We start from the raw sequence: 303 nt of genomic DNA on the forward strand, positions 1-303 counted from the left end.
TGGTTCATGAGTTGCCCAGTCCTTCAGGTGCATTGCCGTTCGTACGTCAGCTTGGTTTACGAGTTGCTCCACGAAAGCTTGATTCACGAGTTCCCTGGCCGTCTGGTTCACGAGTTGCCCCACGTCTGCTTGGTTCACGAATTGCCCCACGTCCATTTGGTTGACGAGTTGCCTGGCCCTTCTGCTTAACTAATTGCCGTTCGTAGGTCAGCTTGGTTTACGAATTGCTCCAGGAAAGCTTGATTGACGAGTTCCCTGGCCGTCTGGTTCACGAGTTGCCCCACGTCTGCTTGGTTCACGAGT

This window comes from Narcine bancroftii, chromosome 14 (genome assembly GCF_036971445.1).
Source record: "Narcine bancroftii isolate sNarBan1 chromosome 14, sNarBan1.hap1, whole genome shotgun sequence".
NCBI classification, from domain to species: Eukaryota; Metazoa; Chordata; class Chondrichthyes; order Torpediniformes; family Narcinidae; genus Narcine; species Narcine bancroftii.